This window comes from Dama dama, chromosome 25 (genome assembly GCF_033118175.1).
Source record: "Dama dama isolate Ldn47 chromosome 25, ASM3311817v1, whole genome shotgun sequence".
NCBI lineage: Eukaryota > Metazoa > Chordata > Mammalia > Artiodactyla > Cervidae > Dama > Dama dama.
In genome coordinates, this window is record NC_083705.1 from 39,135,492 (window position 1) to 39,161,644 (window position 26,153).

Below are 26,153 nucleotides of genomic sequence, written 5' to 3' on the forward strand. Positions count from 1 at the left end.
TGGGTTCGATCCCTGGGTTGGGAAGGTCCCCTGGAGAAGAGAAAGGCTACTCATTCCAGTATTCTGGCCTGGAGAATTCCATGGACAAGAGTTAGACAGGACTGAGCAACTTTCACTCAGGAATGAAGGGACTTAATTTTGACTCATAATTGGCAGCATTCAGATAAATAAATTCTACTTTTCTGGTTTCCTACCAATAGCTGTGAAAAGACAGACTCTCTTGACCTCCTATTGGTTATGGTTATTTTGAGGTCTGTGAAAAGATGTTTTAGAAAATAGAGAAAATATTTTAAACATGGCTAGTGATAATTCATAAAATCTATTATTAACCACTCTACAGATCATTGAATCGAAAAATGTAAAGACATGAGATTTAAAAACGCATTTCACTGCCTAAAATGAAACTTTGTTCTCCAACATCATTAAAACCTCTGAGTCATTCATTATTTGAAACTGCAGTCTGACTGCTGTCTCCAGATCACAGTCCGGAAGATGAGTGTTTCTGACCAATTGATAACAGAAACAGTGCAGAACATTATTTGTTTGCTTAGATATTATTCATCCTGTCCCCCATTCCCAACTGCCACCCTCAAAAGAAGTTCATTCATATCTCCCCAGGTGGACTTACCTTTCACCTTTGCACTGTTAAGTCAGTGGTTGCAGCTGCCAACAGGAGGGCCTGATTAGTTAACGGAAAACAGCAATGGCTTTCACTTCCTACCTTGCCTTCCCATTGGGTGGGATGTAAGCTGGAATAGTATGTAGTCTACCTTGCTGCTCAAAGTGTGGTCAGCAGAAGGACCTCCTCAGGCATCACCTGGCAGATTTACTCCAGATTTGTTAGTCAAATTCGCACACAGGGAGGCCAAATAAATGGAAATCCTGGAGTCTGGAGCAGAGAAAGGTTTCTTGCAGGGCCGTGCAAGCAGAAGGGTGGTTCATGCCCTAAAATACCCTGAGCTCCCCAAAAGGTTTAGGCAAAGTCTAAAAGGCCTCATACAAAGGCCAGGTGAGGGAGGGGGGTTGCAGTGTCTAGGGTCAGCTTGTGCACAGCCCTCTGACTGGTTGATGGTGAGATAGCAGGCGGTTTCACAGGGGTTAACCTATCAGTCCTCAGGCTCCTGGAGGCCTGGGGGGGTGTGCTTCAGATCATCAAGTAGTTAACATTTTCCTTTTGGTGGTGGTCTTGGGGGAGTTCACATCTGCAAAACAACTCAGGACATTTGCATAAAATACTATTATCTAGGAACTTCAGAGAGGAGCTGAAGAAGAGGATGTGGGGGAAGGCCGGTACTCTGCAACACCCCTTGTGCCCCGCCCCACCACCACAAAGGCCCCATGGGGTTCTGCTGTGTTACAGATTGACTGAATTCATTTTTAAAGTTTTAAAGGTACCCACAGGTGATTTGTGTTTACTCTGGAGCTGAGAAGCACTCGGATTGTGTGCTGGGAGTTGGAAACGAGCTTCTTGTAAGAGGTCCCAGGGATGCAGAGGCCAGATTGCAGCCATCCGATCCTCAGGTGACAGATGGGAGGAGCATGGTGCTTTGTTGCTCAGCCCAGGACCGTGGCTCCTGAGAGCGGTCAGGCTGCCCCATTCCCAGCCAGTTGGTCAGTCAGCTCCTGAGAAGGGGGTGCCTCAGGTGACTGAGGCTTGAAATACCACAGTGTCTGTCTCCTCTTTTCTTGGTTCTAAACCTGAGGACAGTTACATTTTTGTTATTGAGAATTACTGTGGGACGGGCTAGTCTGTAATATAAACAAATTAAAATCGCTTGATTCTTATTGAACGGATTGACTTAGAGGGTGGATCCAGAGGCAAACGGCAGGATCTTTATGAATGGATTTTAAAAATTTTTTTAAAAGAGGAAAAACTTGAATAGATATTGAATTTCTGTCAAAGGAGTTTTCTCTTTACCTGTTGAGATTTTTTAAATTTTATTCTTTTAGTGCATGGAGTTATACTGGACAATTTGACACTAAGATACACCCAATTTGTTCTTGATATTTTATATGTATTTTAAAATATTTGCATTATTTTTCATAAATGAGATTGGCTAGTGGCTTCCCTCTCCCCCCCCCCCCCCCCCATAATATCCTTTTCAGTTTTTGTATTTAATTTATTCCGGTCTTACAAAACGACCTGGGAAGTGTTCCCTTTCTCCAGGTTTTTGGAAGCTTGTGCAAGTGTAGACTTACTTGTTCTTTTAAAAAGCTGGCCTCCCAGAGGGCTAATGCAGAAGGCAATCAGTCCTGGTAAACAACAAGGCTTGTTGTTACCCAGATGATGCTAGGGCAGGGATTGATGCATTCAAAACTATGAATGTCAACATGGCCAATTCTGAAATATCATGAAACATCAAGAACTATGGTCTTATAATACACTTTGTGACATAAACAGAATTCTTGCACAGTGAATTCAGCTTTTTTCAATGAAAACATTTTTTTTCTCTTCCAATGAGTTATAACTACTGATATTAGAAAACTCAAATCTATCAAAATTTAGAAAGTGTCATATGTGGAAATTTTAGGCAAATTCAATATTCATTGTTTTGCTGAATACTTTGTTTTTACCATAAAATCATAATACTAAAAAGCAATGATTTTTAAAACCAAGCCCTATAAACCTCTCCCCAGTTCTCTTCACTTTATTCTAGGTGCCAAAACACACACAATTCTCTTCACCTTATCCTAGGTGCCAAAATACACACAATTCTCTTCACTTTATCCCAGGTGCCAAATATTTTCATCTTTTATGTGTCATGATATGAAAACATTAAGAAGTGCTGTTTGAAGTTATAGCACCACTTAGTTACAAACTATATCTGTCACATATTTTCCAAAACTCTTCGTGTAATTGTCAGGCAAGTGTATGCTCCTCAGTTCTGTCTCGTCACAACAAAGATTTGGAGTGACAGACATTAAAGCCCCCCTAGGCATGTCACAGCTCTCGGGTTTTGGACAGACCGTGTTATAGCTCTCAGGTCTCGAACAGACCGTGTTATAGCTCTTAGATAAATCAGTGTTATAGCTCAGTGTTACAGCTCTATTTTATTTAGATAATAGCAGGAAAATCCATCTTTGAGGCGTGAGGGCATGTCGACCCAAAGATACAAAGAGAAGAGTGCCCCAGCGCGCGGGAGAGAGAGAAAGAGAGCGAGCTTTGTCTCCTCCTTTTATATGTTTTCCTCTCCCTGGGCCTGTCCTATGTAAATTGGGCCAGCCAGGAGTGCTGTTTGTTTTACCTGAGGTTCTCACTTCGGTCCTCAGACCCTCCTTTGTTCTATTTTCGCAGGCTTTTCCCTTCGAGGTCTTTTAGCCACTGCCATTCTGGACTCCTTTTCCCTATTCTAGCTACCTAACATAATCATAACTAATCTGACTTGGGAAAAAATGGATGTTTGATATTTTAAAAGCCTCATTCATTGTGTTTTTATGAAAACATTGAATCTCTGCAAGGAGGAAAGCATACTTGTATTCCAATAATGCTTTCTGCGATAACTGCTATTACCAAGGTGATAAACTATAAAATCACTTTAAACTATAGAAGTGTTAGGTAGTTAGAATAGGGAACAGGAGTCCAGAATGGCAGTGGCTAAAAGACCTGGAAGGGAAAAGCCTGCGAAAATAGAACAAAGGAGACAAAAACCAAGGAGCTTACACTCGCCTGACAGAAGCATTTAAAAAATACTGAAGTTAGTGATTTTTAAGAGGCTTTCACTGCTGGACAGAAGCCCTTGAAGGCAACAGTTAACATTTAGCTCTGATACTACCCCTCTTGTGGCTCCATGTGTTGAGATATCCAGCCCTACAAGAATAGCTGAAATAATCTAGACAACTTTGAAACATTTTCCCCTGAACTCAGAAAAAGAAGGTACATGAGAATCCTAATTGGGCCATAGTTTTATCAGAACACTTCCTTCCTCTTTCTCACCCTTTGTCTTTCATATCTTCCCTCTTTTAGTGTTTCTTTCAGGGCTTCCCAGATGGCTCACTGGTAAAGAATTTGCCTGCTGATTCAGGAGACTAGAGTTCAGTTCCTGGGTCAGGAAGATTCCATGAAGGAGGAAATGGCAACCCACTCCAGTATTCTTGCCTGAAAAATCTAATGGACAGAGAAGCGTGGTGGGCTACAGTCCATGGGGTCGCAAAGAGTCAGATACGACTGAACGATTGAGAACGCACACACAAACACAGCGTATCTTCCACCCACCCTTTTGCCAAGAGACTCCTTTTCTCAATGCGATTTTCTTAACCACTGAAAGATGGTCAACAACATAAGCAAATTTTGATAGGCTCAATTTCAAAAGGAAACTCCCACCACAGCCTAGATGCTATTTCCTGGTAGCTATGAGTACCAGGCATGGGGTTAGGAGGACACCAGGAATGGGATCAGACAAGTCTGAGTGAGCCTCACCACTTCCAAGGATAAGGCTCTCCAGGTCTCAGCTTCCTCTCCTTTGCAATTGTAAATGGAGGGACCTCTATAGACACAGACTTTAAAAAAATTTTTTTAAATTTATTTATTTTAGTTGGAGGCTAATTACTTTACAATATTGTGGTGGTTTTTGCCATATATTCACATGAATCAGCCATGGGTGTACATGTGTTCCCCAACCTGGATCCCCCTCCCACCTCCCTCCCCATCCCATCCCTCTGGGTCATCCCAGTGCACCAGCCCTGAGCACCCTGTCTCATGCATCCAACCTGAACTGGCGATCTGTTTCACATATGATAATATACATGTTTCAATGCTATTCTCTCAAATCATCCCCCCCTCACCTTCTCCCACGGAGTCCAAAAGTCTGTTCTTTACATCTGTGTCTCTTTCGCTGTCTTGCATATAGGGTCATCGTTCCCATCTTTCTAAATTCCATATATATGCATTAATATACTGTATTGGTGTTTTTATTTCTGACTTACTTTGCTCTGTATAATAGGCTCTAGTTTCATCCACCTCATTAGAACTGATTCAAATGCATTCTTTTTAATGGCTGAGTAATATTCCATTGTGTATATGTACCACAGCTTTCTTATCCATTCATCTGCTGATGGACATCTAGGTTGCTTCCATGTCCTGGCTATTGTAAACAGGGGCACAGACTTTTAATCTCATGAGTCAGGAAGAAATACATAGTTGAGTCTTGGGGCAGTGACAAAGTGGTATAACTGTCTGTCCGGGAGGCTGGCTTCCTGTTGTCCGTAAGCTCTTAATAACTCTGTTCTTATGCCACCAAGGTTGGAGACAGACTGGGCGCCAAGGCCCCAGGGCCTGGCCTATGGCCTCCCATTCTTAGGCTGCCTTTTCATTTTGTTGATAGTTTGCCTTACTTTGCAAACGCTTTTTAGTTTAATATAGTTCCATTTGTTTAATTTTGCTTTTTTCCCCTTGACTGAGGAGATAGATCCACAACACATTGCCAAGACTGATGTCAAAGAATACATTGCTAATAGGCTGGAGGGAGGATTCCAAATGGTGCTTGCCAGCACCAGTGGAGCTCCCCAGAATGGTTGTGGCCAGTGTCTCTAGCTCCGGGCAAGTCCCAGTTGCCTCCTGCCTCTCCAGGATGCTCTTCAAGATCAGCAAGTGGGTCTGACCCAGACACCTTGCAAATTACCACCTCTGACCGAGGACTTGGAGCATGTGAGATTTTGTGCGTGCCCTTGAAGAGCAGAATCTGTTTCTTTAGCTCTCCAGTTCTCCTGCTGGGGGACTTGTTAGTGCAGAAGCCCTGGCTGGGGAGCCCAATGTGGAGCTTGGACCCCTCACTCCTTGGGGAGGACCTCTATGATTGTAATTATCCTCCCACTTGTGGGTTGCTGGCCCCAGCATGTGGGTCCTGATGTACCTTGTCTCCGCCCCTTCTATCCATCTTACTGTGGTTCCTTCTATATGCCTTTAGTTGTGGAAACTTTTTTCTATTAGCCTTCAGGTTGTGCTCACAGATAGTAGTTCTGTGAGTAGTTATAATTTTAATGCATTCATGGGAGGAGGTGAGTTCATGTCTTCCTATTCCATCAGCTACCTCCCCTCCTATAGCCTATGCTTCTATTTGGTGCCACTCTCTGGGGTCTAAACTGTCTTCTTGGAGTCCCTTTATTTTCTAAATGTCTAAAAAATGTCTTTGATTATTTAATCCTCAGTACATCATGATAAAATATAAACCACTAGAGAAGATTTCCTGAGCATTCAGCTTGGTCTTTCTGGTCTTTAAGTCAACCTCATGGGGTCCTGGTGTTGTCTGGTTCCCCAATTAGACTGAGTATGTACGGAGGATGGGACCCAGGCCTCACTCACTTTTTGGGTGTCCAGGATAAAGCAGGCACTGTATGTCCATTAACCTCTATGTCTGTTAATTGAATTTTACTATGTTTAATGGACAGAATCAGTCCATTAGAAAAAAAGGCATGATCAATCTATATGCTCGGTGGAGGAAAACTGTAATCTGTTTCCATCAGTGTTTCTGAAAACAGGATCAGAAACCAACTATGGATATAAGAATTATGGGCTTCCCTGGTGGCTCAGATGGTAAAGAATCTGTCTGCAATGCAGAAGACCCAGGTTTAATCCCTAGGTTGGGAAGATCCCTTGGAGAAGGGAATGGCTACCCAATCCAGTATTCTTGTCTAGAGAGTTCCATGGACAGAGGAACCTGGTGGACTACAGTCCATGCGGCCACAGAGTCAAACACAACTGAGTGACTAACATATACACATACAGGAATTGTAAAATAATTTCACTGTATATTTTATTTAAAAAGTCAAAATTATCCTTTCACACCAAGAACACACTAAAAACTCAGCCAATTCATTTTTTGGCGGGCAGTGCATATATTCTTCACTAAGGGCTTCCCTGGTGGTTCAGCAGTAAAGAATCTGCCTGCAATGCAAGAGACCCAGGTTCAATCCCTGGATTGGGAAGATCCCCTGGAAAAGTTAATGGCAACCCACTCCAGTATTCTTGCCTGGAAAATTCCATGAACACAGGAGCCTGGTGGGCTACAGTCCAAGGGGTTGCAAAAGAGTCGGACACCACTTAGCAGTTAAACAATAATACTCTTCACTGATGGTAAGTGTCTACCTTAAAAAATAACAATAGACACCTGCTGAGCACTTTGCTTGTAGTCACCATTTTGAAAAGCACTTTACCTAGTCACTCTCTGAGGCAGGTACAGACAGTCTGACTTACGCTGGTCTTACACAATTTTTCGAGTTTATGATGGTACAAAAATGACACCCATCCGTTAGAAACCACACTTTGTATTTTGATCTTTCCCTGGGCTAGTGATATGCCCTATGACACTCTCATGATGGTGGGCAGTGGCGGCCACAGCTCCAAATCATGGGATCCTCAGGGTGAACAACCGATATGCTTATGAGCATCCAGTACACACATAATTCTGGTTTTCATTTCCAGTACAGAATTCACTAAACTGCACCAGCTATTCAACACATTATTATAAACCGGGCTTTGTGTTAGGTGATTTTATTCAACTGTAGGTCTATGTAAGTGTTGACAACTACAAATTGGCACTTGCCATCTACCTTTACAAGGATTAACTCATGAGTTGCTTCAGCTGCTGACCTTCAATACCCTCTGAAAGGAGCTCAGGGGGAGAGCAGAAAGGAGGCACTCAGTACTGAGGTAGTGGGGAACTGGCAGAATAGGTTTTCAGACAGATATTTTCAGGAGCCACTTTTATCAGCCCAATTCTTGTATCTCCTCATATCTAGAAAAGCACTAACATTTTTCATGGAGAGGAATTCTCCTCGTGACTAGCAGAAAGCTTCTGCCAAAAAAAAAAAAAAAAAAAAAAAATGTGCTTGATTGCATGGACTACCCCTTCACCAAAATTACATATATACTGACCTTCCCCCTATTTCTTTGGAGCAATTTCTCTGAGCTATCTGAAATACTGTCTCCTGAGCCATAGTACTCATTTTGCCCCAGGCAAAACCTCACTTACAACTCTCACACTGTGCTTTTTTTCTTTTTTTCAAGTCTACAGTGTTCTGAGCACATTTAAGGTAGGCTGGGCTAGGCTATGATACTTGGTAGGTGAGATATATTAAATTCATTAAAATAATTTCTTTTTAGCTGTGCTGGGTTTTCATTGCTGTGTGGGTTTTTCTCTCCTTAAGGTGAGCGGGGGCTCCTGTCTAGTTGTGGTGCCAGGGCTTTTTGTGGCGGTGTTTTCTCTTGTTGCAGGAGGTCGGACTATAGGGATGCAGTCTTCAGTAGTTGTGGCACACAGGCTTAGTTGCTCTGAGGCATGTGGAATCTTCCTGGACCAGGAATTAAACCCATGTCCCCTGCATTGAAAGTGGATTCTTAACCACTGGACCACCAGGGAGGCCCTTAAATGCATTGTCGACTTACAATATTTTCAGCTTACTATGGGTTTATCAGGATATGACCCCCATCGTCAGTCCAGGATCTGTGTTCTCACTGCCCTTGCTTTACAGGTAAAAAAACCTAAGGTTTTAGAGATGATATTAACACAATTTAGTAAGTGTCGAGAGTCATGTTTGCACCCAGATAGTTTGAATCCCAGAACTCAGGATCTTGTAATTTTGCTCAGTTGCACTGAAAAAAAAATCTGTTTCCTTTTGTAAAGGGATGTTCGAAAGTAGAAAATTAAAATAGGTAGATAAGTAAGGAGAGAGAGAGGGATTAGTGTTTTTCCATCTGCCCCTGTCTTACCTCTCCTCACTGCCTGAACCAAATACCAGGTTGCTCCTTCTTCCCAGCATAAGGCTGTTTGGAAGACCTGAATGCCATTCCTGCCCCAGCACTAACTAGGACTGTGAGCTGAAATTTCTGTAAAAAATCAGACAATTCTGTCTGTAAGAGATGCCAAGAGAAGTAGACACCATGAACATTCTAGAGCAGACGTGCCAAGGTGGTAAAAGTTGTGAATAACTGCCCCTAAGTGACCTTTCTTCACCAGGTCCTCCACTGAAGTTTTCCCAACTCTGTTCCAATCCATACGACAGTCAACTCAGCTTTGAAAAATATATGTAGGATGGCCCAATTTCCCCCTATTCTGCCCTTTTTGGATTTCTGACACCCTAAGAGGCCTGGCACAAACTTCATTTTATCTCTTAGCCCAGACATGCTGCTTCTTTAGACCTGGAGATGAAGCTAGGTCACAGCCACACTTTTCCTACAAAAAGCAGGCTTGAAATTCTGTGGTGGAAGAAGCAGAGCTTCAGGCATCGTCGGCCTTCTTCCAGGGATGCTTTAGGCAGTAGGCATTGTCTTATGACCCCAAGTTGGGTGACCCCTTTTAGCCAGGGCCCTGAATTCACCTTGAACTTACTCCACTGTTTTTGTGGGCTGTCTTGGTGGGGTGTCAGAAGGAAATGGCAACCCACTCCAGTATTCTTGCCTGGAGAATCCTGTGGACAGAGGAGCCTGGTGGGCTGTTGTCCATGGGGTCGCACAGAGTTGGACACGACTGAAGTGACTTAGCAGCAGCTGCTTGGTGGGGTGTTGTCATTGATTTTAGGTGACATTGATTTAAAAATGCCAGAATCTATGGAACTGAGGAGGGAAATTATGCCATTCCATCATGGAATCATTCTTACTATTAATACTGCAATTAATAGTTTCAATTCCTGGAGGTGCTTTCATAGGAAAAACCAAAAGCAGAAAACTAAAAGTCAAAATGTTGGTTATACAGTTCAAGGCTTGTCCCCATTATATCTTTATATAACTGGATAACATTCACTTAAAAATTATCAATCTTTTAGTTATTCTTTTCTTCTAGATCAATTTGCCTAATGAAAGACAAATCCCTAGATAATAAATCTTCTAAATAGGTTTCTGGAAGACAATTTACCATATTTACATGTGTCTTTTAACCCTTTAATTTACTGAATAGTTTTCATCGACTATTCTTATCAAGATTTTAAAGAATGTTGGATTTCTCTGTCTCAACTTTTTCTGCTGCTGCCTATAAATTTGAAATAAAAAATTCTTAGAAAAATATCAAAACTGACCCTTTGAGTGCTAATGATACAACATATAGAGAATGAGATTAATTTTGTAAGTATGTATGTATTACATGCATTTCCACAAATAAGCATACATATGAGCCAAATATATGAAAATAGTGGTGTTAGTACCTGTTAAAATTATAGGTCATTTACTTTTAGTTTTTAGTCTGTTTTCATTTTCCACGTTTTTCAAAATGAGTGCATATTTTTTTGTAATACTAAAAAGGATTACCACAGGAATTAATATGTATTAAACATAACAAATAACTTTTGGAAATAGACCTGAAAATTTAAACTCTGCCCATCACCAGCTGTAGAACTGGGTAAATTAAAGTGATCTAACCTCTCCAACCCAGCTGGTTTTCTCACTTGATACACGTGGACAGTAAATTTCTTCTTTGTTAGGACTGAATGATGCCACATGTAGGAACTCAGTTCGGTTCAGTTCAGTCACTCTGTCGACCCCATGGACTGCAGCACGCCAGGCCTCCCTGTCCATCACCAATTCCTGGAGTTTACCCTAACTCATGTCCATTGAGTCAGTGATGCCATCCAACCATCTCATCCTCCGTCGTCCCCTTCTCCTCCTGCCCTCCACCTTTCCCAGCATCAGGGTCTTTTCAAATGAGTCAGCCCTTCGCATCAGGTGACCAAAGTATTGGAGTTTCAGCTTCAGCATCAGTCCTTCCAATGAACACCCGGGACTGATCTCCTTTAGGATGGACCGGTTGGATCTCCTTGCAGTCCAAGGAACTCTCAAGAGTCTTCTCCAACACCACAGTTCAAAAGCATCAATTCTTTGGCGCTCAGCATTCTTTACAGTCCAACTCGCACATCCATACATGACTAATGGAAAAACCATAGCCTTGACTAGACGGACCTTTGTTGGCAGAGTAATGTCTCTGCTTTTTAATATGCTGTCTAGGTTGGTCATAACTTTCCTTACAAGGAGTAAGCGTCTTTTAATTCCATGCAACTCAGGCACATTCAATGAGGATTGTTTCTTTCGCCAGCGAACCGAGCTCTGAGTTCAACCCTTCATCTAAGGCTGTGTTGCTATAATCCCGCCTCCCGCGGACGCTGCAGAGGGGCGGGCCAGGGGTCCAGGCGGGTTCGCGGCGGCTGCAGCTGCCGGGGCTGAACCGCCGCCTCGGTTCGCCTACGCACCTCCGCTTTTGGCGTGAAGCTTTTGCCCGCCGGCCTCGGAAGGATAACCTGTAGTCGCTCTCCAGGCTCCGCGACCGCTCGGTGGGTACAGCGGGAGGCGGGGATCCGCAGCTGAGAACTGGGAACTGGATGGCACCCTCCACTCTCCCGAGGTGGCGGGGAAGGCGCGCGGGCGCCGGGGCTCGCAGGGCTGGGGTTGGGGGCGCGGGGTGGGCAGCCTGGAATCGGAGGAGAAAGCCTCCGGGTGGCCTGGGGGTGGGGGGGGGGGGCGACGCCAAGAGGTCTATAAGGGTCGGAAAAGTTCGTCCTCTCAGAGAGCTCTAGCCAAGAGCAGCTGGGTCCCGGGGCGGGGGCTGGGGTGGGCCACGCTCAGGACTGGGCGCGCGCGCGCGCGGCGGAGCGGGCTTGGTCCTAGCCGCCCGGAGCCCCGCGCGCCCAGCGGCCCCGCGGAACGTCTTCCGCTGGTTTCTTAAGCTCTTCGTCCGCCCCCTTTCCCTCGGTTTCCGCTTACAGCCCACTCGGATGCCTGGAGCCGCTGGTCTCTCCTCCAGGGGCCCACGGAAGCATCAGCAGCGCCGAAGGAATAGGGGGAGGCTTGCCGCCGCCTGGGGCCTCTGGGGGCGCTGCGCTGGCTCAGGGTGCTGGGGCCAGGGTGCTGTGGGGCAGGGGGCGTTCCGAGCTATTTCCCAAAAGTCGCCGGGGATTTGCGGCCACCAGGGGCGACCTAGTGGACAGCGAGCGTCGGAGCACCTGGAGGCCTGAGCTGGGTGGCTGGGGAAGCCGGAGTGCAGAGGCTTCAAAAAAAACGCGCAGCGCCTCGTGGGGGCAGTTTTCCGCATACAGTAAGCTCTGCGTGAGCTTGGAATAGTCACCTTCTTCCTTGTCCACCGTCTGCTTTATACTCTTCCAATGAGCGTATTCTTTTCTCGGATCTCCCTCCTTGGCGTTTTCCATCCTCCCTCGAAAAGGATGCCGCGGGAAAGGAACATTCGGATAATTTAACATTCATAAGTTGGCGTCTGGGGAAGGTTCATCTTTAAGCTAGTGAGACTTGAGCTTTCAAGAAGTGTAAAATTCGCAAAATTAAGATTCCTCCCCCACCCCCAGCCCCGTCTTTCTTAAAGACGTTCCTCACCCCGCATAAGCTTCCTGCTCCACAAAACCTTGATGCACCTTTGGCTGGAGTCACTGGAGGTAAGAGTGTATAGGGGGATTTCAAAAGGTGCGGCTGTTAATAGAAGGGAGAGAACTAGAACTTCCCCTCATGGGGAAGGGAGTGTCTTTAGACTAAAACGGGTTCAGAAGCCCGTTTGTCGCCTGCTTTCCTTTCTCATCCCTGCTTTTGGTCCTTTATCGTGCTTGCAGTTAACAGTATTTTTTTTTTTTAAACTTTTTATTTTGTATTGGAGTATAGCTTATTAACAATGCTGTGATAGTTTCAGGAGTACAGCGAAAGGACTCAGCCATAGAGCAATACTGTATGTTCATACTGGAAATTTTGCTAAGTGAGATTTTACTTTAAGTGTCTTTGTCTCATGCAAAAAAAATAAGGGGGTGAAGGGAAACTTTTGGAGGTGATGTATTTGTGGCACAGACTGCGGTTTTATCAATGTATGCTGCTGCTGCTGCTTAATCGCTTCAGTCGAGTCCGACTCATTGCGACTCCGTGGACTGTAGCCCCCCAGGCTTCTCTGTCCATGGAATTCTCCAGGCAAGAATACTGGAGCGGGTAGCCATTCTTTTCTCCAGGGGATCTTCCTGACCCAGGGACTGAACCCCCATCTCCTGCATTGCAGACAGATTCTTTACCCTTGGAGCCCCGAGGGAAGCCCTGTATGTCAATCATACCTCAGTTAAATGTTTCATAAAAGTTAGACTCACTGGTCTAAAAACTCTTTCCATATCAATGGTTTAAAATGTAATTCTGTTGACAGAAATGAAGTTTCAGAGACCATATTAAAAAAGCTTATTTAGAATTCTTGACTCAGGCCGTATCTTTTGGTAGGAGGGCAGGAGTGACTGTTTTCTCCACAAGCACTAGTGTAGCTGTCTTATCTGTATTATTGAGTCATGAGCTGTGACACCATGTTTGCTAGACAGAATAATGGCTTCTAAAGATGCTCATGTCCTGATCTGCAGAGCCTGTGAATATGTTACCTTACATGGCAAAAAGGGACTTTATAGATATGATTATATTAAAGATCTTGATGATGAAAGATCACCCTAGATTATCTGGTAGGCCCAATGTAATCACAATTTGATGATTGCTGCTGACCATGAACTGAGGCATGCGGGTGACTTCCAGAAACTGGAAAAAACAGATTCTTCCCTGGAGCCTTCGGGAAAAACGCAGCCCTGTTGATACCTTGATTTAAGACTTCTGACCTCTAGCACTGTAAGATGATAAATTCATGTTGTTTTAAGCCGTGAAGTTTATGGTATTTTTTTTCGCAGAAGCAATTGGAAACTAACTTACCCAAGTCTCTTCTTCATGTCCTCTTTTCTCATAGTTGTGTATCAATCATACCCTTAGCTTTTTAAAAGCTTTCAGTAACTTCAGCGCTTACATACTCTCACTTTTAACACTTCCTCCTCTGACCATCTCCTTCTGTTTTTCTAACTCATTTTCTCAACTACTCTATCTGGATTCCTACAGTTTTGACCCCACAAGAGCCCTTAATTTTTAAATTTTACACCTTTTCACTTTTCCGTCTCATGTCTTCTCTTTACCCAACTTAAATTTCTTGTTTAATTATTATTTAGAAAATTTATTTTTGGCTGCACTGGGTCTTCGTTGCTTTATGTGGGCTTTCTCTAGTTGAGACGCGGGGGGTACTCTTCATTGTGGTGTATCAGGGCGGCTTCTCTTGTTGCAGAGCGCAGGCTCTAGGGCTTGCAGGTTTCAGCTGTTGCGGCTCGAAGGCTCCATAGTTGGTATGCTCAGGCTTCGTTGCTTAAAGGCATGTGCAGTCTTCCTGGACCAGGGAATGAACCCATGTCCCTTGCATTTACAGATGCATTCTTATCCATTGTGCCACCAGAGAAATCCTGTGTTTAATGATCATATCTGCACTGTTGCATAAGCCTTCCACATCTTTGCCCCTTTACCATCTTGTTATACTTGGTGAAACCACAACCCCCTTAAGTTCATCTCTAATGCCTGCACTTGCCAGCCAAAAAAGCCTGAAGGAAAACATGGCACCATGCTCACTGATCTGCTTTTAAATTCATAATTACCAACTTTAAGTCCTTATCTTACTTGGCCTCACTGTAGCATTTGACTCAGCTGATTACTTTTTCCTTCCTGAAATACTTTTACTTGGCTGAATATTTGTGTACCAACTTCCCCTGACTTTTCTGATGGCTCTTGAATTCAGTCTCCTCTGCTGATTCCTTTTTATCTATCTGCCAGTGGATTGAAATACATCGAACAGATGAAAATTCATAATGATATTACAAAAGAGCTCATTTAAAAAACTTGGAAGTTTTTAGCACACCAAATAGTTATTAGGAAACTGGTGAAAGTGTGAAAGTGTTAGTCACTCAGTTGTGTCTGACTCTGCAAACCCATAGACTGTAGTCCACTAGGCTCCTCTCTCCCAGGCGAGAATACTGGAGTGGGTTGCCATTTCCTTCTCCAGGGATCAAACCTGGGTCTCCCACATTGCAGGCCAATTCTTTACTGTCTGAACCACCAGGGAAGCACCTTAGAAAACTGGTAGATAAATGTTTATCCTGATTTCTCTTCTCAAGCTAAGTTTCAGGGTAAACAAATAGTTGATAAGGAAATGTTCCTTCTTTTATAAGAAGTCCCACTAGTAAAAGTAGAATGTTAGAATTACAATATTGCCATTTTGTAATTCTTAATAAAATAATGAAGCTAGACAGTATCAGTCAATGGCTCCTAAAGCCATCATGTGAAAGTCTGATGGAGAACTTTATAATAAATGGGTTGGCCTGAAATTGCTAGTCAATTTTAACTTTATCCAAAGGGGACAACTGGACAAAATGTACCTCTTAAATGACACAATAGGTGTGCATGTATGCTCAGTCATGTCCGACTCTTTGTGACCCCATGGACTGTAGCCCTCCAGGCTCCTCTGTCCATGGGATTTCCCAGGCAAGAATGCTGGAGTGGGTTGCCATTTTCTCTCCAGGGGATCTTCCCAAGCCAGGGATTGAACTCACATCTCCTGCATTGGCAGGTGAGGATTCTTTACCCCTGAGCCACCTGAGAATCCATAGTAGGTATATGCAGCACTATCTATTAGGTATTGTTGCCAAAAAAAACTCAGACTCAAGCCTTAATTGAATCCAGATTCAGTTCTAACTACTAATTTAGAAAGGGGCATTTTGGGAATGTAGTTAATCAAATCAAGAATGCTGGAGTGTTTCATAGGAAATTATGATGGAATTTCTTCAGTAAATGTCACGGAGAAAGAAAAAAGGTGTTACAGGTGTAAAGAGAGGGGAACAGAGTTAAGAAACACGTTGCCTGTCTTAAGCTGGGCTCTCTAGAAAGTAAAGGCTAAAGCCAGAATTTAGATGCCAGTAGTCCCTTTGGGTTGTGCAAGCTCTGGTGATTAGGAGGGAAGAAAAGATAGCAGAAGGAAGACAATACACAATGTGATGGGATGTTATCGTGCTGCCTCTGCCTTAACATGAGTGGGGAAGACACACAGCAGATGACCCAGCACGGTGGGACTTGACTTGAGTTCTCCAGCTGGAGTTGGGGAGAAACCACACCTTGCATGGTCTGCTGAAGAATGAAGAGGAAGTTTACTTGCCAGGTTCCCTGATGTCTCCATTTTTCACTGCTCAAATTTCCCCTTTCAGGAGCCTAACTCTTGTTCTTGGGTTGTTTCATCCGTCTCTCAGGCTTTTCAGGATGTTAGATCCCATACTCGGTGGGCTGGCGTTTCATCCAAGACCCAAAGTGGCATGCCAACTAAGAAGGAGAAAGGAAGGTAGTTGAGGGCATTTAAAAAGATGCTTAAAATTGTGTCTGTTTACCCCTTTACCCACGTAGATACTCTCATACCTCCCTGATATACCCAGCTCTCAAACCGCAGTAGGGGGATTCCCTTTTCTTCCTTGGGAACAAACAAAAATGTCCTCACTCTTTCCATTTCAGGAGAGGTTCAGGTCCAATTAGCCATAAATTCTTCATGATCTAGAAAAGGCAGGAGTTAAAACAAATACCATTTCCCACTTCTGTGGCTAAACTCAAGGTTGTCAAACAGTTTCTCAATGTTGCCACCAGGTGGAGCCATTGGACCAGGGCGGTCTCCTCATGCCCTGAATAAGGATGGTGGATACAGAACCAAATATGTTAGGAGATAATTGGTATAAGGAAACTTTGGAAAGTGTTTCCAATTAAAAGTATACTAATTAGTAAAGTGTTGTTACTAAAGTGCCTGTTTTCAGAATTTTTAGGTTTTGTGGTGGGGTGAGACAGAAACAAAATACATTAACATTTTATTGAGTATAAATGATTTCTTTTCATATCATGTCAATAGCACTTAGAAGATTGTGTCTTTCCCTGTGCTAGGCCTTGGAGCTACAAAAACAAGACATCAAAGCACTCATAAGCCAGTCAAGAATAAAACACATGCAAAGGCGATTACAGTATAGTCTGCCAAATATAAAGAAAAAGATTTTAAATAGATGTTGGAAGGTGGAGAAGGACCTAGCTTCAGGGAGAACTCTCCAGGAAGATTCTCAGATCAGATGACATCTGAATTGATGATCATTTAATTAAGGAGAACAGCACAGGAAAGGCACAAAGAAACAGAGTGACGTGGATGGGTAGGTGACCTCCTATGAAAAATTCATCATTTTAGGGAGCATAAGGACACAGGCTGGGAATGGAGGAGGACAAAGATGGGGACTGAGGCAGAAGTCCAGTCACTAAGAGCCTTGTGTGTTGTGTTAAGCAGCCGTGCCCACAGGGGCAGGCAGACAATGTTTACAAGGAGGGGAGCAGGCTGACATTTTACTCTTATCTGTAGGAAGGATCTTTGAAAAAACAGGCTCTCTCCCATTTGTTTTTGAAACATACTGCCCTCTCTGTCTGTCTTTTACTGCTTTTATTTATAACAGAAATCCAGAGTAATATTCCTCCCCTCATTCACAGGCCCTGAAATACTGTATGCTGAAAAAGCAACTGATGTTTGGCTCCGAAGCCAGGCAGGAAACAGGAACTAGAGGCAAAGAGGAAAGTGGAAATCCGCTGTTCTAAAAGCACACTGCTTTGGGAAATTGTTGTCACGAAGTAACTCAATACAAGTGTTCTTGGGACTCTTTAGTTTTTTCCAGAAAGGCAGAATCTTCAGGGATGCCTCAATTTGTGATGTCTTCTTTAAGTTAATGGGAACCATGGAAACATTTTAAGCAGAAGGGGGACATGGTCAAATTCACATCAGACAAATTACGGTGGCATTTCTAAGGAGAGTGGATTGGAAGAAACAATAGAAGCATGGACAGTTGTTAGAGACTTATTGAATAGTCTAGGTGACTGGTTATACAGATTGGAATTTGGGCAATAGTGAGGGGAGGAGAAAAGCCAAATGTGTGATGAACTGACATAATTTGATATAATCAGGTTTATATCTACCATCTTGCTGTTTGTCTACTTGGCCCATAAGTTTTATGTTCCATTTCTCTCCATTTCTTATCTTCCTCTGGAATACCCAGATACTTTTAATTTTCCATTGTTTTCATATTGACTTGTTGTTCAGTCACTAAGTCTTGTCTTACTCTTTGAGACCTCATGGACTGCAGCACACCAGGCTTCCCTGTTCTTTACCATCTCCTGGAGTTTGCTCAAACTCATGTCCATTGAGTTGTGACTTATTGGCTATATGATATTTTTCAGTTCAGTTCAGTTCAGTCGCTCAGTCGTGTCCGACTCTTTGCGACCCCATGAACTGCAGCACACCCAGTCTCCCTGTCTATCACCAACTCCCAGAGTTTACCTAAACTCATGTCCACTGAGTCTGTGATGCCATCCAACCATCTCATCTTCCATTGTCCCCTTCTTCTCCTGCCCTCAATCTTTCCCAGCATCAGGGTCTTTTCTTTCTTTCTTTTTTTTTAATAATCTAACCTAGATTCTTAAAATATGCTTTTTAAAATGTTTTTAAAATATCCTTTGTGTACTTGACATTAAAATGTATACTTTTTGTCACAAAGAGTTTGGATATAAGCATAAGATAACTCTTATTAAGCTTGTTAATTTTGTTAATTGTGTTTCAACACACTTTAAATCCATACTTGAAAAAATCTGTTTCAGTTTCTTTATTGGAGAAACTTTTGAAACACTCCCGCGCTAATTTTGGAGTTGCCTCCCTATCTTTGAAATACTAATTATTTTCGCCCTAAATATTTTGGGACATAACAATATACATTTGTTAGGTGCATACTAGTTGAGCATTTATTATTATACTGAATGAACTGAAACTTTTATCATTCCATTTTGATACTATCCAGAAATATTTATCTTAATGCTCATTTCACAATAATTGAAAGACATTTAAGAGTTCACTTAACTCTTAACTCTTCATTTAAGGAAACATATTGCTGGAAATTAAAAGAATGATTATGTATGTTATATATGACAGAGAGACCTAGATCATCTATGTAGCTGTCTAGATTTATCTATATGTATCTTTTTGTATATATTTTACATGAAGACTTCAGACTACTTACATTTATAGTGATTAGTGATATACTAAATAATTTCAACTTGTTCATTTGTTCTAATTTTACTGGGCTTTTTTTTTTTGCTTTAATATTTTATTTTATTATTTTTTTCCATTTATTTTTATTAGTTGGAGGCTAATTACTTTACAATATTGTAGTGGTTTTTGCCATACATTGACATGAATCAGCCATGGATTTACATGTGTTCCCCATCCCGATCCCCCCTCCCACCTCCCTCCCCATCCCATCCCTCTGGGTCTTCCCAGTGCACCAGCCCTGAGCACTTGTCTCATGCATCCAACCTGGGCTGGTGATCTGTTTCACACCTGATAATATATAACATCAGGGTCTTTTCAAATGAGTCAGCCCTTCGCATGAGGTGGCCAAAGTATTGGAGTTTCAGCTTCAACATCAGTCCTTCCAATGAACACCCAGGACTGATCTCTTTTAGGATGGACTGGTTGGATCTCCTTGAAATCCAAGGGACTCTCAAGAGTCTTCTCCAACACCACAGTTCAAAAGCATCAATTCTTCGGTGCTCAGCTTTCTTTATAGTCCAACTCTCACATCCATACATGACCACTGGAAAAACCATAGCCTTGACTAGACGGACCTTTGTTGACAAAGTAATGTCTGCTTTTTAATATGCTGTCTAAGTTGGTCATAACTTTTCTTCCAAGGAGCAAGTGTCTTTTAATTTCATGGCTGCTGTCACCATCTGCAGTGATTTTGGAGCCCAGAAAAATAAAGTCTGACACTGTTTCTCCATCTATTTGCCATGAAGTGATGGGACCAGATGCCATGATCTTAGTTTTCTGAATGTTGAGCTTTAAGCTAACCTTTTCACTCTCCTCTTTCACTTTCATCAAGAGGCTCTTTAGTCCTTCACTTTCTGCCATAAGGGTGGTGTCATCTGCATATCTGAGGTTATTGATATTTCTCCCTGCAGTCTTGATTCCAGCTTGTGCTTCCTCCAGCCCAGTGTTTCTCATGATGTACTCTGCATAGAATTTAAATAAGCAGGGTGACAATATACAGCCTTGACATACTCCTTTTCTTATTTGGAACCAGTCTGTTGTTCCACGTCCAGTTCTAAATGTTGCTTCCTGACCTGCATACAGGTTTCTCAAGAGGCAGGTCAAGTGGTCTGGTATTCCCATCTCTTTCAGAATTTTCCACAGTTTATTGTGATCCACACAGTCAGAGGCTTTGGCATAGTCAATAAAGCAGAAATAGATGTTTTTCTGGAACTCTCTTGCTTTTTCGATGATCCAGTGGATGTTGGCAATTTGATCTCTGGTTCCTCTGCCTTTTCTAAAACCAGCTTGAACATCTGGAAGTTCATGGTTCATGTATTGCTGAAGCCTGGCTTGAAGAATTTTAAGCATTACTTTACTAGTGTGTGAGATGAGTGCAGTTGTGTGGGAGTTTGAGCATTCTTTGGCATTGCCTTTCTTTGGGATTGGAATGAAAACTGACCTCTTCCAGTCGTGTGGCCACTGCTGAGTTTTACAAATTTGCTGACATATTGAGTGGCAGCACTTTCACAGCATCATCTTTTAGGATTTGAAATAGATCAACTGGAATTCCATCATGTCCATTAGCTTTGTTTGTAGTGATGCTTCCTAAGGCCCACTTGACTTCACATTCCAGGATGTCTGACTCTAGGTGAGTGATCACACCATCGTGATTGTCTGGGTCATGAAGATCTTTTTTTGTACAGTTCTTCTGTGTATTCTTGCCACCTCTTCTTTTTTTTTTTTTTTTTTGCCACCTCTTCTTAATATCTTCTGCTTCTGTTAGGTCCCTACCACTTCTGTCCTTTACTGAGCCCATCTTTGCATGAAATGTTCCCTTGGTATCTCTAATTTTCTTGAAGAGATCTCTAGTCTTCCCCATTCTATTGTTTTCCTCTGTTTCTTTGCATTGATCAAGTTTGCTCAACTCATGTCCTTTGAGTCATGACTTATTGACTATATGTTATTTTTACAATATATTATATGTTGGTTATTACAGGTTATTGGTTATATTATTAAATTGTATATTGGTTATTATGTACATTATTTATATATTTTTAGTGATTACACTAGGGATGAAAACATTCAAACTGGACTTATTTAATCTCATATATATTATTGATTTTAACATTTTCCTTTTTTCTATTAACATCAATATTTGGGTCATCTGTGGATTTAGCTTTTTCCACTTAATTCTGGATATTTTCTTGCTTTGTTACATATAAATTGATTGTGTACCAAATGGCATGAATAAAAATGTAGATAGAGCCCCCACCGGAGAAGGTTCCCACTCTCCTCTCTTGTTTAGTCGCTAAGGAGAGGGGACGAGGGCTTCTCAGGGTTTGAGGAAGATTGAAGCCGGGTTGCAGTTTGCCTGTGTCCCATTTTCTCAGAAGGAACCATTCTGTCTTTACAGCAGGGGTCCCCAACCTCCATAATCTACTGTCTGATGATCTGAGGTGGAGCTGATGTAATCATAATAGAAATAAACTGCACAATAAATGCAACACACTTGAATCATCCTGAAACTATCAAACCCCTGCCCCTGTCCATGGAAAAATTGTCTTCTACAAAACTGGTCCCTGGTGCCAAAAAGGTTGGGAACTGCTTCTTTACAGAAAGAGCCATGCTAGTTTCCATCTGCAGCCCTGAAGGCCAAAGGAGATCCGGGGCTGTCGGCTCTTTCCAAGTTTTCTCTGCGGTCCCAGCTCCTGCTGCTCTGCAGCTCCTAACACACCTGGAAGGAGATCCTCCTACCCCAGGGCTAGTGTTATCCCCTTTGTTTTAGAGTAGCCATCACAGATGAATCCCCAGCAAAATTCTTGTTTATGATCTATTTATTAAAATTTTTTTGTTAAGGTATGACTGACATGTAAAAATCCAAGCATATTTAATATATACAACTTGATGGATTTTGGGCTAAGTATGAACCTGTGAAACCCACCATCAAGTCCATAAACATGTATCACTTCCCAAAGTTTTCTCTTGCTCTCTTTATTATTATTGTTACTATCATCATCATCATTATTTGGGGAGGATGAGAATAATTTTATAAGGTGTACATTCTTAGGAAATTTTAAGCATTCCTTGTAGTATTGTTAGTTACTATGCTGTGTAGTAGATCTTGAGAACTTATTTATCTTACATGACTAGAACTTTATACCCTTTGACCATCACCTGCTTATTTCCCCTTCCGCCACCCCCTGGCAACCTCCATTCTACTATCTGCTTCTATGATTTGACCATTTTTGGATTCCACAAGTGAGATCATAGAGTATTTGTCTTCCTGTGTCTGGCTTGTTTCACTTAACTTTCATATTGTCACAGATGGCAGGATTTCATTTTTTTTTAAAGCTGAATAGTAGTCTATGTATGTATACACGACATTTCCTTTAGTCATCTGCTGATAGACATTTAGGTTATATCCATATCTTGGTTGGGAAGATCCCCTGGAGAAGGGAATGGCTACCCACTCCAGTATTCTGGCCTGGAGAATTCCATGGATTGTATAGTCCATGGGGTCACAAAGAGTTGGATACAACTGAGTGACTTTCACTCACTATATCTTGGTTACTATGAATAATGCGCTGAACACAGAAGTGTCTCTTCAAGATCCTAATGGGGATTTTTTTTTTTTTTTTTTTGCGTAAATATCCAGAAGTGGAATAGCTGGATCATATAATAGTTCTATTTTTAATTTTTTGAGTAACTTCCACTCTGTTTTTCATTGCTATAAACTTGTCTTTTAGAACAGCTTTTGCTGCATCCCGTAAGTTTTCATGTCTTATGCTTCTAGTTTTGTTTGTCTCAAGATATTTTTTGACTTTTGATGTCTTCTTTGACCCATATGCTGTTCAGGAGTATGTGGTTTTATTTTTACAAGTTTGTGAACTTTCCACTTTTCCTCTTGTTATTGATTTCTAGTTTCTCAACATGTTGATCAGAAAGGATACTTGATATAATTTCAGTTATAAATTTAAGACTTGTTTTGTGGCTTAACATATATGATTTGTCTTGGAGAATAGACTGTGTTGAACTTGCGAAGAACATGAGTTCTCCTGCTTTTGAAAATGTCTTTTATATGCCAGTTAGGTACATTTGGTCTATAGTGGTGTTCAAGTACACTTTTTCCTTATTGATTTTGTGTCTGAGCTATTGATTGTTGAAAGTGGGGGTATTGAAGTCCCTTACTGTTATTGTACTGCTATGTATATCTCTCTTCACTTCTGTTCATATTTACTTAGAAATTCTGTTCAAATTTCTGTTCAAATTTCTTTCATACATTTAGGTGCTTCTACACTGGGTACATATACAGTTACAGTTGTTATGTCCTCTTGCTGAATTGACCCTTTTTTCATTATATAATGACCTCCTTTGTCTCTTGTGACAGATTTTGACTTAAACTCTATTTTGTCTGCTACAAGTATAACAACCCCTCCTCTCTTCTGGTTATTATTTATGTTGAATATCTTTATCCATCTCTTTGCTCTCATCCTATGTGTGTCCTGATGCTAAAGATTATAGGCACATATAGTTGGATCTTATTTTTAAAATCCATTCAGCCACTCTGTCTTTTGATTGGAGAATTTAATCTATTTGCATTTAAAGCAATTGCTGATAGGTAAGGTCTTAGTATTGCCATCTTATTAATTATTTTCTGACTATTTGGTAGTTCTTCTGTTCCTTTCTTGCTGTCTTCCTTTGTGATTTGATGATTTTTTTTTTCTTGTGGTATGCTTCTATTCCTGTCTCGATGTTTTGTTTATCTCCTACAGGTTTTTCCTTTGTGATTTTCCATGAAGCTTATCCAAAACATCTTGCAGTTTTAACAGTTTATTTTAAGCTTATAATACTTATTTTTTTAAGATAGAAATAATTTATAAACTGTACAGAAAATCCTCAAATATCCTAAACTTCCTCTCTTCCTTCTTAAAGGAGTCAAAGAGGTCAGTGTAATGGCTGGTTGGTCATCTAAGCTGGAATTTGGAGGCCCCAGGCTCACAGGTCAGGGTGGCGGGAACCGTCTAACACCTCTTGTGGGCTCAGAGTGGTTATGTCTGAGCCTAGGTATGAGCTAATCCCTGGCCTTCTTCTCCATCTTCATCATAAAGAGAATTCCTCACGTTTGCTGTAAATCATGAGAGTTGTGCCCTTGATGAAAAGCTGTCATTAGAGGCTTTTTGGTAGCTGCCCCATTTCTTGCCAACCTTAAAAGTTCTTCCTAAAAAGACAGCTTCTTATTTAGAATGGCAAACTGAGGACACATGTTTGTCTCTTCTCGTTGCTTCATTAAACTAATAGCCAACAAATAATAAAAATTCAAATCAAAGTGAAGATAATAGGATGGAGGTATCAACAGATGAGATATGTCAATTACTATTGCAAGTTGGGAAAATAAGAGAGGAAGAATTTGCAACCCAAGGTGCGAAAATGCAGTGATATAGTGAGTCTTCTGTCATGGCAACCCCCCCAAATTGTGACCTTGTTTGCAGGTAGAGAAGGGGTGCTGGAGTTACAGTGTTTACTAAGAGTCTGCCTGTAAAAGCCTGTGCCCACTCTTCTTACTCCCTCTCTTGTCTCCATTTGAGAGCAGGTGGCTGGAATTTACCTCCTGAATAAAAGCTGGGAGGTTTTTTTCCCTAAAGAACTTGAACATGCAAGGAAAACTGGGGGCTCCTAACACGTGTGCTGCTTGCTTTTCAGTTATATTTTGCATCATTGCTTCTAAAATCTTTTTAATGGATAAACTCTGCTATATATACAGAGTTTTTTACTCAGAATTTTTGTTCAGGAAAAAACTAGTGGTAAAATGATTTCAAAGCTGTACTTTTATAGCCAGACAAAATATGAATCATTGTCAACAAAATCGAAGACTTTTCAGATGTTCAATGGCTCAGACATTTTTCTTCTGCACTATTTCTGGAGAAGTTGCTTGAAGATGTTCTACAAGGAAATGGAGATGAGACACATGTAGGCAGAATATGTAGGCTATGGTGGGGAGAGATGAAACTCAGAAAAAACGAAGAGTATTTAGAAACTCTCTGGGGAAAAAAAATCCACATCCTGAAGCCAAGGTCCAAATATGAAGCAAACAAACAGACAAAAATGCTGATGATCTTGAAGAATGAATAACCTGTAAGAAGGGAGGATCCATTAGATCTGAACTTTGGAATCATTTGGAAATGGGAGAAGGAAATGAAATCCCAGGACGTTGGCCCTGTAGTGATCAATATTACATAGACGAACAATATCAATGTTCCTTATTTTTAATTTATTTTTATTTTTTTTGCGCAGCTTGTGGGATCTTAGTTCTCTGACCTGAGCCCTTGGCAGTGAAAGTGTGGAGTCCTAACTACTGGACTATCTGAGAATTCCCTGTTTTCAATTTTTAAAATCAACATGTAGACAAAGCACAGATTTAAACATGGTGGAGATGGTATTGGACAGCCCTTAGCAAGAAACCCCTTGGGTAGCAGTAGAACTCTTTTGGGTTCTTAAAGAGATGAAATCTGACCAGGAAGGATAGTAAGTCTGTGTAATAGTCATGTGGAAGTTTCTTTGTCTTGTAGGGAAGGGGTTGGAGTTAGAAATATTAATGATGTGTTTCTGGCATTAGCGGGAAATAGAAGCCTGCAGGTGAGAAAATTCAAGATTCCTCTGAACTGGTGTGACCCTCACTGATTCTTTAGTGATAAGAAAGGCCCTGGGGAGCAAGGTTCTCCTCCCATCTGCTGTATACTTTGCCCCAATAGCTGGACCACATTCTTTATCAGAGTTAAGAAAATGCTTACTATCATAGTAAATAATGTCTGAGTATTTTATTTTGGCTGATCTACTAACCAATGGGATTTTTGATTCCTCACAATAAAAAGTTTCATGTCAAATATTAAACACTGGAACTTCCCTGATGGTCAAGTGACTAAGACTCTGAGCTCACAATGCAGGGGTCCAGGTTCCATCCCTGATTGGGGAATTAGATCCCACATATCTCAACTAAGGCCTGGCACAGCCAAATATATAAAAATAAATAATAAATATTAAACATTATCAAGTTACTAACAGTTGTCCTTTTAAGAAATGTACTCATTACCCAAATAGTACTTGTTCATTATAAAATTGAAAGATGCATGTAGAGAAAAAAAAATATTCATTTATAATCTACTCCTGTAGATTCACTTCTTTCTACTGCTGTTTGTTGATCATTATGGAGAGCTTGTTAAGAATCCACATTTCTGGTTTCTAATCTAGGGCTGCTGGGTCAAA

At 41.6% G+C, this 26,153-nt stretch overlaps 1 long non-coding RNA gene across 2 annotated transcripts in view; it reads left to right on the forward strand.

The window, feature by feature from the left end:
- Positions 1–10,106: 10,106 nt before the first annotated feature.
- LOC133046829 (uncharacterized) overlaps positions 10,107–26,153 on the forward strand; it is a 54,569-nt gene continuing 38,522 nt past the window's right edge. For both annotated transcript variants that reach the window (XR_009690568.1, XR_009690569.1), the window contains exon 1: positions 10,107–11,250. This is a non-coding gene — a long non-coding RNA (uncharacterized LOC133046829). The remainder of the gene's footprint in view (positions 11,251–26,153) is intronic.